The following is a 16,293-nucleotide window of genomic DNA, read 5'->3' on the forward strand; positions in this document are numbered from 1 at the left end:
GGCAGAGGTTGCAGTCGTTAGTGTGTTTATCAGAGACGCTTTTCGAATGAACATCAACTGAGTGCTCTGTTTCTCAAGTGAATTCGTGTACATTATAAAGTGTGTCTGTATTTCTGCGAATTTATAAACGTGTATAAAAAAACATTGAGTGACTATTTAATTCTGTTGTTGTACATTTTAAATAAATAAAGAGTTGTTACAATTTTTAAACTACTAAACGGCTTTTATTTGCAATCAAAAGTATCCGGTTTATTTAAAGGAAATAAACCAACGTTTTGAAAAGGTTAAAACGTAACAGTATATTATGGAAAATTTTTCGCAGCTTCCGAGTCAATATTTTTATGTTGCTGATGCTCGAGGGAATGTTGTAGAAAAATTTAAGACCCAAAAGCAGAAAACTTTCCCAAGATGTTCTTGGTATAGCCAGCAATATGCCAAGAAGCCAAACATTTGTTATAAAGGACTCTATAAATACCGAAATTTACATCAAGGAATGTTTACAAAAGAGGATGCTTCCCTTCATAATACTTCTTAATATATCCACTTATTTTTTGGCCTGCTTTGGCATCCTGTCACTATGGTAAGCAAGGTCTTGAGTGGTACAAGACAAATAATGTGGTATTTGTACCAAGATATGGAAATCCTCCAAACTGTCTGCAGCTAAGGCCAGTGAAGTGATATTGGGCTCTTGTTAAAAGAGAATTGAAGAGCTCAAAATAGGCGTCCAAAAGTGTGGTAGATTTTAAACGGAGATGAACTATCTGTTTGAACAAAGTGACAGCACGCTCTATAAAAACCTTAATGGAAGGTTTTCCGGAAAAGGTTCATAAATTCATCACTATTTATGAAAGCTATAAAAATAATATTTTTGTAAGTTGCAATAATAATTTCAATCAAATAAAAGATATCAAAACTATAACTTTAGTACTTTCTTTTTGATTAACATTTATGTATGTTAAGATTTTTTCGATCTCACTCCTTATATGTATGTACACATTGTATATAAGTAAGTGTGTGGGTAATATAAAAAAAGGATGATATTTCAAACTTGGTGTAAAGTAAGTAGCTATTCATTACTCATCTTTAAATAAATAAACACTCACTCTCATACTAATAACTTTAATGTGTTTATATATTGTAGACGGCAATACAAACTCGTATACAAATGTATCTGTATACATACTTATGGTTACACATACATATGTAAGTATTTGTGTAAATTTTTGTGATTTTTACTTTCCGCTTTTACTTTTTGCGTATTTAGAGCCGACATACTGTTTATTGTCTTTACAAAACCCATCCTGTTTTAAACACTTACTACCCAATAAACATTTTTACTGGTATTCAAGTTGAAAGCAAGTGTAATTCAAACCACCATATTGGGGCGTTTGTGCAGATGTTTGTAACGCCCAAAAATATCAGTCTAACACCCACCTTAAAGTATACCAATCGACTTAGAAACACTTTCTGAGTCGATTAAACGATGTCCGTCCGTCCGTCTGGTTGGCTGGCTGGCTGTCCATGTAAACCTTGTGCGCAGAGTACAGGTCGCAATTTTGAAGATATTTCGATCAAAATGGGTACATATTATATTTTTGGCCCAAGGACCAAGCCTATTGGAACTGGCTGAAATCGAGGCATTATTTCACATAGCTCCCATACAAATTTCCTTCCGAAATTGGACTTTTTCGATCATAAATGTTTAATTTATAAATGTATCTCCACAAATTGCGCTCCAAATAAGTTTTATATATACAAAATTCATGTCACCAAATTTTGTTACGATCGGTCAATAATTAGTCATAGCTCCCATATAGACCCGCTTCCGAAAATTACTTTAACGTGCATAAATCGCTTAAAAATGTTGGTATACTCACAAAATTCAACATAGTAAACTTTCATATAGACATAAATGACACTACCTAATTTCATGGTGATCGGCCCATAATTGGTCATAGCCCCCATATAAGGCCCACTTCCGAAAATCACTCAAAAATATAAATTATTGAAATTTTAAAAGAAAAATGTTTTTGCTCTTTTCTTAATTGACCGACCATACTTTTTTACTTGTTTTTGTTTGAAAAATATTAATTTTTTTCAAATATTTTCAAGTTTAAAGCATAATTACATTTGCATTCAAGTTAAATTCCAACAAAATGTTCAAGTGTTTGAATTTTAGGGGCTTTGATGTTTATTGGGTACACTGTCATTCTGTCTAGATGTCTGCTTGTGTATTTAATTATATCCTACACTAACATATCGTCACCTTAAATACAAACGGACGTAACTCCACAAAAATTCAGTTTTTGATTGATTATGGTTCTTTTTATCAAACTAAATGCTCACACAAATTATTGGACCTCTGCGATCAAACATTACAACTTTATTAAAGAAATTTAAATGAAAAACAATTGCAAAAAAAAGACACGATCATGACCAGGGCAAGACTTTTCATGCACTAAAAAATTAAAAATATGCGCTTACAATATGCACTATAAAGAGAGAAAATATACACTAAAAACTACAAAAATATGCAATAAAAACTAGTTTTTCATTTGAAATACAGTGAGCCTCAAAAGTGAGAAAAAATTATTTGATTTTTTTTAATATAATGAAAATCCTAAAATTTATCCATCGATTAAAATTTTAAAGTTTCGGTTTATTGGAGATTGGTTTTTTTGGTTGAGAAAAAAAAATATTTAAGTCGGACTATAAGGATTTTCATGCATCTTAAAAAAATCAAAAAAATTCGCTGGTGTTTATTCACTTTTGAAGCTGTGTGTATATTAGAGTTAATTTCAAAAACTTTATTTGCGGGTATCGTCATTTTTCTGAAGGTTTTTGCGTAAATAAAAATAATGGAGTCCTTTTTTTTGGATAATTGTCACTCCTTGTGGTGGTTCAACGCACCTAAAGACGCGGATTTTGAGCCCATTTTTCTGTAGAGCAAAAACGGTTGAATATATTGCAAATCTGATTTCACCAGTGGATTCTGCATCAACAATTAATAATATTGATGTTTTCTAAATGCTTAAAAATAGTTCCACTAACCAAGAACAGGGGGCGCAAATCTCATAAAAAAAGAATTTTCGATTTTTTAAACATGCACGATGAAAAGACATTTTAAGCTTATCAAAACGGTACCAATATTTCCTTTCTATGACAACCCGTTAAAAAGTTATGTGGCATTAAATATACTTTTTGCTAAGGCAAACTAATAAAAAAAATTCTAAAATTTTTTTTACCAAATTTAATTTTCTTGTAAAATAAATAACTTTGAAGCCTCATAACTTTTTAAAGGAAATCCAGTATTTTTCTGTAATATATTCTTTAGTTTTGTTTTAATTTGAAATTTCTCCGTTTATATTATTAATTTAATTGGCAGCATCATCAATTAATTTTACTTGTGTAATCAGCGAATTGAATCCCTGTAGTTTAGTAATAGTTTCAGAAATAAAGATGTAATTTGAGCACAGAAATGCTAATTGGCTTTTAATATTATTTTTTTTTTAAATATCTTTAATTTTTTTAATTGAGTGAGCTTCGCTATTATGCAATTCTTCCATTATATTTTTAATGTCATCGAAATATTTTCCATAGTAGTCAGCCGCATCAAACCAGGTTCCACATCTAGTTATTACTGGTTGAGGTGGAAGAGGAATCTCTGAGTACCTTTCTCTAAAATTTTCCAGCACGAGATGGTGCCTTTAAAAACACTTTTTTCCATTCGAAATTAATAAATCTATATCTTCAAATTGAGATCTAATTTCTTCGGCTGTAAACCATGTGCTAATTCAAAACTTATTCATGTTAGATTATTTGATGCTATAAAAATATATCCAAAAGAAAATTAAATATGCAATAAAATGGAAAAATATGCTAAGTACATGTACTTAAATGAAAAATATGCATTTATAAAAAAATATGCAAAATTATGCAACAACAAAACGATGCCATTTTGTTGCAAATTCTTCGATTCGGAAAGATAAATTGTCAAAATTGATTTTGAGTTACTGACTACAAACATGCTTTTGCATAAAAATCATTGCCCTGATCATGACAGTATACGTTCGACAGCGTCAAAAAATACTAAAAAAGAAAATTGTTAAGGTACAAAGTGATCTTTATGTGCTATTTAGAGTGACTAGAGTGACTGACGTTCAGAATGCATTGACATATTCACAAGAGTTATTCGGCTTTACCGTAGCTATAACTTTGCTAAATATTGTTAGTGAATAATTAGTAGTCCCTGGAAGTTATTCTAAAAAAAGTAAAAAAAAATTTTCTTCCTATATTTTTTTTTTTTCAAAAAAAGTGCACGAAAAAGCTATTTTTTGGGAAAAAATTTTAAGAAAATTTGTGTGGCGGACTCTTAGCTATATAATTGCCATATAAAGTTAAGCGGTATCACCAAGTCTGAAGTAGCGGTTGGCCAAAAAATTATGACACCATTTTTTGAGGGCCCACTAATTTTAGGAAGCTTTGGGGGCCCTTAAAAAAAATTGGTCACCAAAATGAACAAACTGAGTATAGAATTTTACTACCCTTTAGTCGAACCTGTAATGTCATAATCGTATGTCATGATCGTATGTTTTTCCAAACGTCTTCATTTGTTGAATAGTGTTATTATTGATTTTATAAGGAGAAAATTAAAGTTAAGTTACGTCCGTTTGTATTTAACCCTCTAATGCCCAAGCATATCCATAGCACTCATCGCAAAAAATGCAAATAACAGTTGCTAAAAAACGCTCTTAAATTATTTTTAAATACTTTCAAAGTTTTTGAAATAAAATATCCGTTATATTTGCATTTATTGGCATTTTGCGATGAGTGCCTTGAGGCACGCTTTAGCATTAGAGGGTTAAGGTGACGATATGTATGTGAAGGTTACATGTTTTTGGTAATATTTGTAGTACTCCACCTTTCAATATACCACACAGAGAATAGAGATTCGTGATAGCAACCGAATTTGTTGCCAATCGAATGATTCGGTTGTACACATAGAATTTTTCGGTTCAATCAACAGAAAGACAGTTGACAAAGAAGAATTTCGATTAAAGCAACCAAACTTTTGTTACCCCATTTAAAATTCTATAGCCACAACTGTAAAATTCGGTCACAAAGGTAGAATCATTCGATTGGCAACAAATTTGGTTGCTATCACGAATCTGATTTTTCTGTGCAATCGAGCTGAAGTTACAGCACCGACTTTCATTAGGATCGGATCCAAAATGGCTAAAGTTCCTGTAAATGTTGGATTTGCAAAAAAAAATTCATTAAAATAATTTTCGTTACTGTGATGATTGGTTGTAATCCCATAAAACATTCGAAAATCACTTTAATCTGATTGTTACTGATGTAGGTTATCATATGTTTATCTTACGCCTACTATGCTCCCTAAACTTATTTTTGATGTATGAATCAGTAGCTTTCCATATTCTCATATTTTATGGCCGGAAGCATATTATGTTTATGCATTCGTTTCACTACTACAATCATAATGGTTGTCTTACTAAATAAAAAAAAAACTACACATGAACCGCAGCAACGGATATTCAATCTCTTTCTCTTCTATTACTTTCTTCACAACACATTTAATACATAATAATAAAAAACAATCATACTTCCAACCATGCAATTCCCACAAAATTGCGTGTGCCTGTGAGTGAATGGATGGATGGATGAATGAATGATTGAGTGTGGGAAGAGCATGTGTGTGTTGTTGTGAAGCGCATAATGGTTTATGGCCTTAAGTTTAATTTGATATTGAATCAAAATTCATACACATGTTTAAGCAATGAATTGTTTTATATGTAAGTAACTTGCAAAGTTCTTTAATATTTTCATGGAGTTTGTATTTCCAAAATCTATTAATTAATTTAGGATATTGTTATAGTACGTTTTTGTAAGTTCTTTTTAGTAAAATGTAGTTGTGCTACTATTTTCACCTCAATTATTTATCGAATATACTTTTTTTAATATTTACGTCTATTTTGTATTAAAAACTTTAGTTTTTGAATCAATTTAATAAAGTAGTATTTCTACTACTATTTTTAAAAACATGATTTTGCAACATTCTCAAAATCTACTAATTATTTTAGGTTATTGTGCAATTGTTTTTCTATAAAATTTCGCGAATACTACTATTTACCTTAATTAAATTTTGAAATTTAGTTTGTTTAAACTTTAACTCAACTTTAAAGTATTTAATTTCTATTTTTTTGACAAAAATTTAGTTTTTAAATCAATTTAAAAAAGTAGTATTTCTACTACTATTTTTAAAAACATGAATTTTGCTTAATTTTCAATATCTACTAATTATTTTAGGTTATTGCGCAATTTTTTTTTTTTAATTTTATAACATTCTTATGAACTTTTCCTATAAAATTTCGTAGATACTACTATTTTCACCTTAATTAAACTTAAAATTTAGTTTGTTTAAACTTTAATTCAACTTGAAACTATTTAATTTCTATTTTTTTTTAACAAAAATAAGCATTTTGAATCAATTTTAAAAAAAGTAGTATTTCTACTACTATTTTTGAAAACATGATTTTGCTACATTTTCATAATCTACTAATAATTTTATATTATTGTGCAATTCTTTTATTTAATTTTATTATTTTTTACGATATTTTTCAATAAAATTTCGTAGATACTACTATTTTCACCTCAATTAAATTTAGAATTTATTTTTATAGACTTTTATTCTACTTAAAATTATTTAAATTCTATTTTGTATTATAAAAATTTCGTTTTTTTAAACTGTTTAAAAAAGTAGTATTTCTACTACTATTTTAAAAACTTGATTTTGCTACATTTTTTAAAATCTATTAATTAATTCAGATTATTGTAAAATATTGTGACTTTGAATTTTATAAATTGACTACTTTTTTCAACTCCGTTTTTAATAAAATTTCATAAAAACTACTATTTTTCCAACATATGAATTTCGAATTTACTTCTTTCGACTATTGTATTACTTAAAATAATTTAATTTCAATTTAGTGTAACAAAAATTTAATTTCGACACAATTTAAAAAAAGTAGTAAACCTACTACTAAATTAAAATTCAAAATGTTGCTCTATTTTCAAAATATTTTCATTAAGTTGGGTTATTGTGCAACATTTTGACTGTGACTTTTTAATTTTAGTATCATTTCAATAAAATTCCATAAAAAGTACTATTTACACTTCAATTAAACAAATTCAATTGCTTTTTTCAACTTAACTTCTACATAAAAGTATTCAATAGCTATTTTGTTTAACAAAACTATACTTTTTGACTAATTTTTAAAAAAAAAGTAGTATTTATACTACTATTTTGAAAAACATCATTTTGCAAAATTTTCAAAATGTATCAATTGATTTGGTTATTGTGCAATATTCTAGTACCTTTTTTAAGACATTTTTTAATAAAACTTCATAAATACTACTATTTCCACCTGACATAAGCTTCAGATTTTATTTTTTCAACTTTAATTATACTTGAAAGTATTCAATTTCTTTCTTCTTTAACAAAAATATACTTTTTACGAAATTTTAAAAAAGGTAGTATTTTTACTACTATTTTTAAAAACATAATATTGCCTAATTTCCTTGCTTACTATCAATTAATTTGTTTATTGTGTAATATTCTAGTACTTTTTTAAATTATTTTTAATAAAACCTCACAAAAACTACTATTTTCACCTGATATAAGCTTCATATATCATTTGTTTCAACTTTAATTTAACTTGAAAATATTTAGTTTTCATTTTGTTTAACAAAAATATACTTTTTGAATCAATTTAAAAACATTGTTTTTGCTTAATTTTAAAATTTTATTAATTAATTTAGGTTATTGTGCAATATTGTGATATTGAATTATTAATTTTACTACTTTTTTAGGTACTTTTTTAAAATAATGTTGTACAAACTTCTATTTTCAATTAAATTCTGAATATGTTTAACAAAAATTTACTTTTTAAATAATTTTAAGAGCAATTTTACTTCTATTTTTAAAAACACGACTTTATCAAATTTTCTAAATCTATTAATTAATTAAGGTTATTGTGCAATATTATAGTGTTTTTGTAAGTACTTTTTTAATAAAATTTCATAAAACTAATATTTTTACCTCAATTAAGCTTTAAATTCTACCAGAATGTATTCAAATTTCTATGTTGTTAACCAAAAATATATTTTTTGAAAAAATTTAAAAAAAGTAGTATTTCTACTACTATTTTTAAAAACATAATTTTCAAAATAAATCAATTAATTAAGGTTGTTGTGCAATATTCTAGTACTTTTTAAAGTTCTTTTTTTAATAAAACTACTATTTTCACCAGACTTAAATTTCGGATTTTACTTTTTTCAGATTTAGTCCTACTTACTTGTAATTATTTAATTTAAATTTTTTTTATCAAAAATTTATTTTTGACTCAATTTCAAATAAGTAGTATTTCTACTACTATTTTTAAAAACATGATTTTGCAACATTTTCAAATCAATTAATTAATTTAGGTAATTGTGCAATATTGTTACATGAAGTTTTTTAATTTATCTATATTTTTAAGTACTTTTTTATTAAAATAAAAATTTTGAGCATATTTTGAGCTTGTAAGTCGGAACTCTGTTCTATTTATGTTTGAATTTCAACCATCCTACCCACAAGTAGTTATTTGAAAACATTTTATTTAATTTATTTTTCTTTTGTTTTCACAACAAACTAAATATTTATTTTTGTAATATTAGTTTCTATTGTTCTTATAAATTGTCAACTGCACTTATAAACATCAAGAGATAAATAAAATACAATATATTTTGTTAAAAATACAAATGCAAGCTCTATGATGAAGTTTTAAAATTGAAATATATTTGTATTTGATTGACAGTTGCAAGTATTGCAGTTACATCATTGTTTTAAAAATGTCCTGTGGTTCCTTTTAGAAACAAAGAAATTCATTGTAAAAAATTAAATTAAAATAAATTTGCATTATTGTTTTAAACAGATAAAGGTTTTGACTTAAATTTGTTAAATTTAAAAAAAAAAATTATTTAAATAAAATTAGTATTTTAATTTAAAATCGGTTTGAAAACATTATTATATTTTTCATTGTTAAAATCTTGAACTATAAACTAAGTTTTATGTCCTTTCCAATACCAAAGCAATAAAAAATATTAAATTTTTAATTAAACTTATATTTGATTCTCAAAATAGATTTACATAGGCAAGCTATAATAAAATTAATTAAAATCTTAACAAATCAATCTCATTTGCATAAAACATCAAACATTGTTATAATTAATCGAATGAAGGAAGGCAGCTGAATAAATTATTGAGTTTAAGTCGCAAATTAATTTCAATTGACATGATACGTATGTATGTACCATTTCAAGGACACTATTCATTATACTGCAGTTGATTTTAAGTGCCATTAAAAGATTTCAAATACATTTAATGACTTTTTCATTTCAAAAAAAATATATATACTTATTTAAAATTAAAATAAAAAAAACGAGGTAATTTAAAACTTAGACAACAATCATACGTAACGTTGAACAAAATGCAATTAAAATTAATTATACGCCACATTAATTACAATTTAAATAGGAAAAAAATATTATAAAAAAAATTTAAATTAAAGTGCGTAGATAAAGTTAGATAAGAACGTTTTATAATATTAAATAAATTTAAAGTCAAACAAAACATTAATAAAAACTTTCGTGAGCTTCAGTGGCACTTTTTTTTGCAAATTAAAGAAGTACAAAATTCGACATTTTAGAAGCAATAAAAAAACTTTGTTGTTTACATGGTAATTTCAATAACTAATTGAGAATAAATGACAGATATGTACCCATCAAAATGACATATAAGTAATTAAAAACAAAAACCGCGTTCAAAAGATACGCCATCTATTGTAAATCCCACATTTTTAATTCATGTTAAACAATTTAAATACGTTTTTATAATCATTATAACAACTACTTGAAACTATTTGAAACTAAATTAAACATACATTTTTTTAAATTCATTTCCACTTCAAACTACGTTCTCTGCATTTTCTATTACAGAAATGTCCTTTTTTAATCAATTTCAAAAGGTAGTATTTCTACTACTATTTTTAGAAACATGATTTTGATAAATTTTCTAAATCTATTAACTAATTTAAGTTCTTTTGTAAGATTGTGACTTTGATTAATTTAATTTTACTACTTTTTCAAAAAATTTCATAAAAACTACTATTTTCACCTCAATTAAAATTCAAATTTATTTCTTCAACTTCAATTCTACTTTACTTTTTCACTCAATTTAAAAGAGTAGTATATATTACTACTACTATTTTCAAAACATGAGTTTTTAGGATCTACTTATTTAGATTATTACTGCTATTTTAAGGAGTTTCTTCTTTAATATTTTCACAATAATTGTTTCTGAAAATAATTTGTTTTATTTTATTGTAGTTGTTCTTAAAATGCTTTTTTTCGACTTCAGTTAGATTTGAAATGTTAGCACATAAATCTACTTTTCTGCCAAATTTTAAAAAAGTAGTATTTTTACTACTATTTTTAAAAACATGATTTATTGTGGTTTTTATTAAAACATAATAAAACATTTTTAAAATATTATTTTGATTACACTCTGCTACAAAATAACACTTTTTTTCAGAACTTGAAAAGTGACCTAATGGAGGTTGTAGGCCTAGGTGAGGACATACAAAAACCGTTTTCAAAGATTTTGAAACAAACCCAAAATTTTGAGTTATTTTGAAAAAACTGTTTTAGGGTAGATCGTAGTACTTTAGTACCTCTAATTCACACATTTTTAGACCGATTTCAAAATTTTAAACAATTATGGATAGGTAAAGAATTAAGCTTTCATAAAATATATGCATAAAATCTATATTCCAAGAAATTGTTTTTATAAATAGTTTCGCTTTCCTTTTTATTTTTTTCGTAATTTTTCAAATTTAACAATAATTATTATAATTTTTTTCTATGAAACCCTATTTTTTTGGCATAGTCTTTTAAAGACACTTTTATATACACAAAAACGAGACATTAGTTGTTAAAATCGGTTTATACTTGCCAAAGTTATTAAACTTTTTCGAAAAATTTCGATAAAATTTAACTTGTAAATTAAAAATTGTACAAATATTTTTTTATACCCTACACCACCATAGTGGGGAGGGTATTATGCGTTTGTGCAGATGTTTGTAACGCCCAAAAATATTAGTCTAACACCATCCTTAAAGTATACCGATCGACTTAGAATCACTTTCTGAGTCGATTAAACGATGTCCGTCCGTCCGTCTGGTTGGCTGGCTGTCCATGTAAACCTTGTGCGCAGAGTACAGGTCTCAATTTTGAAGATATTTCGATGCGATTTGGTGCATATTATTTTTTCGGCCCAAGGACCAAACCTAGTGAAAGTGGCTGAAATCGGTCCATTATTTCACCTAGCCCCCATACAAATGTCCTTCCGAAATTGGACTTTATCGGTCATAAATGTTTAATTTATAAATGTATCTTCACAAATAATTTTTATATATACAAAATTCATGTCACCAAATTTTGTTACGATCGGTCCATAATTAGTCATAGCTCCCATATAGACCCGCTTCCGAAAATCACTTTAACGTGCATAAATCACTTAAAAATGTTGGTATACACACAGAATTCATCATAGTTAACTTTAATATAGACATAAATCACACGACATCATTTTATGGTGATCGGTCCATAATTGTCATAGCTGCCATATAAGGCCCACTTCCGAAAATCACTCACGAATATAAATTATTGATATTTTAAAAGAAAAATATTTTTACTCATTTACTTGGTGTAGGGTATTATATGGTCGGGCTTGACTGACCATACTTTCTTCCTTGTTTTTTTATTCATATGGGCTGGGGGAGAAAATACTAAAAAAGGTGTTAATGAAAAGTTGAATAACTTTTACAATTTTGATCCGATTTGAGTAATTAGAATCATGTTTTGTTAAGAACTTTATACATTAGTATACATTTTTATAAGCTTCCATATCAAAATAAGCAATGAAAAGCTATTAAAGTCAAAAAAGTTGATAAGTTTTGTTTTTCATTTAGACATTCTTAACAAAAACAATACATATAACTCGCAAATGTATCAAAAACTGCACGCAATTTTAAATCGTAATCAGTTTTATTTCCAAACCCGTTAACAAATTTAAATTCTGACAAAAACTGACTGAGTTACAGATCTATAAGTTGACGAACATCACTGTAAACGGTTTTTTCAGGATAACTTCTGAATTTGAGGGTGTTTCTGAAATTTGTTGACACGATTTGTAATGTACTCAACAAGCTGTATAACTCACGCTAGGTCGTTTTAAAAATCAGTTAAAAATCTAATTTAAACTGTAATTTTCTTTCATTCTTAATTGTTCTTAAAAATTTCCTTTTTGTCTTCAGTTTGTTTTAAAATTAATTAGCACAAAAATCTACTTTTGTTTGTTTGTTTGTTTTGAAATTAATTAGCACAAAAATCTACTTTACGTTAAATTTTAAAAAAAGTAGTATTTCTACTACTATTTTTAAAAACAAGATTTTTGGTGATTTGTTAAATCTTTCAATAAATTCAAAATATAATTGAACATTTCTAAAATATTTTTTGGATTATTACTCCTATTTGAGGTAATTTGTTCATAAAAAAATACTATTTTCGCATTAATTGGTTCTGAAAAGTATATTTTAATGTTTAATTGTTTTTAAAATGCTTTAAAAACGTATGTTTTTACTACATTTTTAAAAACTCAAATAACACTAGTTTACAAATCAAACATTTTTGTTTGCTGAAACTTGTATTTTTGAGAAGAGCTAGGAACGCTAGTTAATTGACCATTTTTTGTTTCCCACCTATACGTCAACATTTTGAGATATATGGGTTTTTATTTTTCACCTGCCCTGAGTACTACTAATGCATACTGTAGTGTACCGAATTGTAGTAATTAAATATTTATATAGTTTTTGGGTACTCAATACTCTGGCGAAGCTACCAGATACTTTCAGAGTTGTATTCTTTTGACACATTCCAAAAAAAAATAACGCGGAAAAAATAAATACTGTATAAAAGTACATCGTTCCTGTAGATAAACGTTAATAAATCGCTATTAAATACAAAACCCTAAAGTAAAAACTGTTTTAAAATGTCTTCTAGAAACTGTAAAATAAACCCAGACTATTTTTGTTTTATTTGCGGAAAAATTATTCAGTCAAATCGAGGTTTTCCTATAACATTAACACTGCAAAATGCTTATTTATATTAAAAAATTTCGTAAAAGCTTTAGATAAGACAAAACCAGCATTTCAATATTTATACAGCGTGTTCCCGAGTCTTTCTGAGGCTAAACTAAAAGAAGGGATATTTGCGGGTCCTCAAATATGAAAAATTTTGGTTGATACCAAATTTGAGTGTCTATTAATCGATGTTGAAAATGCAGCATGGAATTCTTTTAAACTTTTTGTTTAAGAATTTTTGGGGAATAAGAAAAGTCAAAATTACAGAGATATTGTTGCGAATTTATTACATAATTTTGAACTGATGGGTGTAAATATATCGCTCAAAATTCACTTTAACATTCTCATTTGGATTTTTCCCGGAAAACCCCGGACACATGAGTGACGAACATGGAGAGCGTTTCCATAAAGATTTGAAGTTTTTCGAGAGGAATTATCAAGGTTTTTGGGATCAGAATATGCTAGGAGACTACTGTTGGAGTGTCGTGAGGGAGACAAATGAAAACAATTATAAAAAGAGGACTAAAACACTTCACTTTTAATTTTTTTGTCCTAATTTAAAGTACATTTTTATATGTTTCGTTTTTAATAAATATCTCAAAAGTTTGACGTCCAGGATTTTTTTTAACATTTTTTCCGAATTTAGAAGACCTAAATACACAAATCCCCATATGTTTCAATTCATGAGCAAAAACCTTGTAAACTAGTGTAATTATTTAATATTTGAAAAAAAATCACTATAGGATGGATCTGTTTTTTGTTATAATAAAATACTATTTTTATAAAATAAATTATTTTTAGCACATTTTCTTAAAAATGTCCATAAAAACTCATCTTTTTTATTGTTGCTTTATTTTGTTTGTAATTTAAACAAAAAAAAATAATGTTATTGAAAAACACTACAAAAATGCACTGCATTATAATGAAGTGTTTTTAGCCAGCGATCACTCGCTTACATATTGTCAGGATGTGACTGTCATCATCTACCGCTTGTCATCTATACAAATTTTTCAATCCCAGAGTTAAAATATATAAGTTTTAATGGAAATATTGTAATATTTCAAAGTGACCCAGACCAAATATTGGTCTGCTCATGTCATAGAATTTCCAATTTCACTGAAAAATTATATAAAACAAATTTATTGCGCCCCCGGGTGGGCTCGAACCACCAACCTTTCGGTTAACAGCCGAACGCGCTAGCCAATTGCGCCACGGAGGCATGTGGTTCTGTAAAAACTTAAGTTGTACTTTTTGATTAAAAAAGTAACAAAAAATACAAAAGAAAAAAAGCCACGATCTTGACAAAGAACTAGAACTTAAAATTAAAGCCTGAGCATTATAAAATTAAAATTGTAATGCTTTCTTAAATTTCCTTTAAATATTTCTGACATACAGATTTGTATAAATTTATAGCGATTGCTACAATTTGTAGCACAGATCTAACTTAGAAATAGCCTTTTTTGGGGTAATTTATAAAGATATTTTCTATTATCAACCTAATACTTCAATTAAAAATAAATTTCGCCCCCGGGTGGACTCGAACCACCAACCTTTCGGTTAACAGCCGAACGCGCTAACCAATTGCGCCACGGAGGCATGTTTTTCCTTAAAAACTTAAATGTACTTTTTGATTAAAAAAGTACCAAACTATTTTGTTAATTTTTTGAATTGATAAATATTTTGAATTGCTTAGATTAAACTATATTTTCTCCATTTTCTACATTTAAAATGTTTTATAATATTTTCCTGTTATCCATTAAGTTTCTTTAGTACACAATTTTTAGTACCTTTTTTAAATGGTACTTAAACTGTACATCTTTGTCACATATTTTTACCATCACTACTTCCCACTATTATTAAAGAGCGAAATAAAGAGATTTGGGAATCTCTTTTATGTAAAAAAATGAGCATAGTTTGCTTAAAATGAGAAGTAAAACCCAGTATTTATGTACTCTTAAACTTAAACATACTGTTTATGTTAATGCTCTTAAATAAACAAACAATTGAATTATTGATAAGAACATTTTTTTGGAATAAACAAATAAATAAATAATACACATGATAAATTAACTTAATAACAGCTAAGAGGGCAAATACTATAATTTATTTATAAACAAAAATAAATACGAGTACTGTAATTGATTTATATCATAATTACTTAATATAGAAAGGCCCTAACTATTGTTATTTTTTTGTAAGCCCAGATTTTCGTTTAATTCAATAGATGGATTCAAAAAATCTCGACTTAAAAAAACACGGTAACGTTATGTAGTATTTCAATTAATAAACTAAATCCATAATACTAGTAGCAATTAACGTAATCAAATTTAAATAATTTCTAAAAATCTGTTAGTCTGTAAATCACTCATAAAAAAACCTAAAACTTAAATTTTCAACAATGTCGCCGGTTTCTTAAAACACATAAAATCCTTGTTTTCCTTTTGAAAGTTTGTTTATTTTTTTTTATTTAGTGTCTACCACTTTAAAACAATAAACACAAACAAATGAAAAACGGCTAAAGAAATAAATAAATCTGTATGTAAAAAATAAAAAAAATACTCTAAAATACTCTAAATAAAAGCATGTCTCCATGCATGACCTACCCCAGCATAAGTGTCTATTACAATGGTCATGGCGTCAACATGTTACCACCGAATTTTTATGAATATTTTTACCACAAACAACAACAACAATAACAACACTCTAAAAAGAAGAAAAAACAAAACAAATAACTCCACACAAACAACCAAATAAACAAACTTTTTTTTACTACGTAGTACTCTCACATTACACAGTGGCTTAGAAACGTTTTTTTGGGGAAATAATTCAGTATCTCGGGAACTATTGGAGATATTGTTTCCGAATTTTATATGATTTAATTTTATTTATGTTTGTTCAGCTTCCTAATGCTAATGGGGAACAGCTCATAGCTCCTCAAATTTGGTCACCTCGGGTCTCAAATTTAAAAAAAAAAATCGCCAAAATCCATTTATAATCCGAATAAGCTGAAATTTTAAATATATTTAGCCCTTGA

General features: G+C 26.9%; 2 non-coding genes across 2 annotated transcripts; both read right to left on the reverse strand.

The window, feature by feature from the left end:
• Nucleotides 1-14,404: 14,404 nt before the first annotated feature.
• TRNAN-GUU (transfer RNA asparagine (anticodon GUU)) lies at nucleotides 14,405-14,478 on the reverse strand. The gene has a single exon. It is a non-coding gene; the product is annotated as a tRNA-Asn (tRNA).
• Nucleotides 14,479-14,781: 303 nt separating this feature from the next.
• TRNAN-GUU (transfer RNA asparagine (anticodon GUU)) lies at nucleotides 14,782-14,855 on the reverse strand. The gene has a single exon. It is a non-coding gene; the product is annotated as a tRNA-Asn (tRNA).
• Between the last annotated feature and the right edge of the window lie 1,438 nt (nucleotides 14,856-16,293).

Source organism: Calliphora vicina, chromosome 4 (assembly GCF_958450345.1).
Source record: "Calliphora vicina chromosome 4, idCalVici1.1, whole genome shotgun sequence".
NCBI classification, from domain to species: Eukaryota; Metazoa; Arthropoda; class Insecta; order Diptera; family Calliphoridae; genus Calliphora; species Calliphora vicina.